Source organism: Athene cunicularia, assembly GCF_003259725.1.
Source record: "Athene cunicularia isolate RWA chromosome 2 unlocalized genomic scaffold, athCun1 chr2_part1, whole genome shotgun sequence".
Lineage (NCBI taxonomy): Eukaryota > Metazoa > Chordata > Aves > Strigiformes > Strigidae > Athene > Athene cunicularia.
Genome location: NW_020799095.1, coordinates 64,887,771 through 64,890,093, shown reverse-complemented (window position 1 = coordinate 64,890,093; position 2,323 = coordinate 64,887,771). Strand labels below are relative to the sequence as shown.

General features: G+C 36.9%; 1 protein-coding gene across 1 annotated transcript in view; it reads left to right on the top strand.

The window, feature by feature from the left end:
• Positions 1 to 1,449: 1,449 nt before the first annotated feature.
• Positions 1,450 to 2,323, top strand: part of RELCH (RAB11 binding and LisH domain, coiled-coil and HEAT repeat containing) — a 43,781-nt gene continuing 42,907 nt past the window's right edge. Inside the window, exon 1 of the mRNA XM_026842493.1 lies at positions 1,450 to 1,953. The gene's annotated coding sequence lies outside the window, so the exon portion shown is untranslated. The remainder of the gene's footprint in view (positions 1,954 to 2,323) is intronic.

Here is a 2,323-nt window from a genome sequence, read left to right as displayed (position 1 = left end):
TCTGAACTTCAGATATACAGACTCTCTTGCAGAAGAATGTCAGTAGTTTGTTAGTACCTGCAGCTATTTCAGTTGCTACTGAAGATTATTTTATTTACTGGTTGTCACAGGCTGTTACAGAACAATTTTAATATAGCATTGGTTCACAATATAAGCACTAACTATTAGAGAAAAGGGACACATTTACAAAATGGAGCATAATGTCATCCTGGTTTATGTATTACGTTGTCACCTGTTTGCCATATTATTGCAGTAATATTTGAAATAATAAAGATAACTGTCCTAAGCTACTGAAGTAACCAGTCTTCACACTTAACACTGTTTACTTTTTGAAGTAATTATTTTGCTTATGAGCACTCCAACAAGAAGACAGTAATTAGTGAGAAAATCTGAGATGTAGAAGAGTTTTGTCAGAATGTTAAACAAAAACAAAGAGGGCAACAACACAGATAGAAAATTCCTCACTGCCTTGTAAGAAAATTGTCAGCAAAACAGACAAATTCTTGCAATAGGGTGCATTTAGGAAAAAAAGCTTTAGTATTTTGTTTTAATACTTTAAATATGTGCAAGGAATTATTTTGCATATAGTTGAGGTGGTACTAGTTATCATTCAAAAGCCACCTTCTTTTGACCATAATGAAGAGCAGCTCCATATGCCCATGTAAATGTTGACTTTATTGAGAACTTGAATCAGCTCAAAGAGTAAATCCTGTTCAAAGATAGAACATGTTGTTGTAAGTTAGGGAGAAGTTGTCCAAAGGTATTGTGGTGAAGAAGTGAGGTTTTCTTTGGAGAGACCAATGTGGACAGTTACAACAGAAGTAGAACAGGGTGAAGATGGGCCGTTTCAGTTCTTCTGTGCAGTGCATTAGGTCAGCTTTATAACTTTGTCCATCACTCACCATTGTGTAGCTTATCTCACAGTAAAAACCAAATAACTTTTTTTCTTTCTATTCTGCATCTGGGTAGCTCACAGATACAAACTGCTGCAGATAAGAACTTGCCTTTTCAGTAGCAGAGGTGAGACCTCTGATACATGATGTTTTATTTCAGGTTGCAAGTGCTGACAATGTTGTAATGGCAGTCTGCTTGGCATCTAATGGGAAAACAGTACTGCAGTTCTGGAAGTTTCTCCTCCTGGTATTATTGGCTAACACCAACAGGAACTAATCAGTTTTCCTAAGGCAGAGGCAAAAGGGAAAAGAGGGACCTGGGGGTGAATAGAATGTCTAGGAAGGATCCCAAATAAAATGGGGAGTTTTTTGTTTTTTAAAAAAATGCATGTTCTTGCTTTATGACTGTCAGCACAAGTGGTATTCCTTCCCAAGGAAGGCAGAGTGTTTCAGATAGCACTGGAAGTCCTCTCCTTGATTATTGATAATTATATGCAGTCTACATAACAATGGTATGAACTTCCCTCTTGAATTTAAACAGCCAAATGCTAATATTATTGTGTCTTAATGGAAAATTACCACTTCCTACAACATTTCTTTACTGTCTTGAGAATGAAAAATCTGGGATTTATTAAGTCTGCATCTTAAGGCATGGCCCTTAGCCAACAGGAAAGAAAGAGCTTGAACCTGCCTGTAGGTTGGTTTTTGTTCTTAATCATCCTGAATATCCTGAGAAGAATCTGGCCCTTTCTAAGTCTTTGGGAGAATTCACTTGACTGTTTTGTCCATCTATGCAAGCAGGTTTGTTATTCTTGTCCCACAAAGTCCCTTTCGCCTGCAGTTTTACCTTCCTGTCCATTAAGTCTATAGGCAGCACATAAAAACACTGTTCAAGACTTCTCACTGTTTCTCCACTCCCCTTAATAGAAGGAACTGTAGAAGCACTGATGCAGCGATGCAGAGAACACTCTCTTCTCCCATAGTATGCATGAAAGAATGTGACCAATGGACAAGAAAATACAGCTAATTCCATCAGCTATAATAACCAGCTTTCTGCAAGGTAAAGAACCAGCCTTGTATCTGCCCCATGTCAGTGGTGTTAGGTTAACTCATTAGCTTTTCACAGACAAGGTAGTAGTATCTAGGTAAATATTTGGAGGTGTGTTCCTTTCATGCAGACTCAGCTGGAAAAAGACAACTTTAACTTCCTTAAATTTGAAAAGAAGCTTAAAAAAAAAAGCGTTCATGCCACTGTTTTAAAACCTAGCAGTAGTTCTGAGTGAGCAGTTGCGATTTTTGAGTAGGTGCTCAAACATACTAGGAAAGTGAAGTCAGTGTGGTGATTTCAACAACTGAAACAAAAAACCCAGATCTTAAAAAAAAATTATATATATATATATATATATATATATATATATATACACACACAT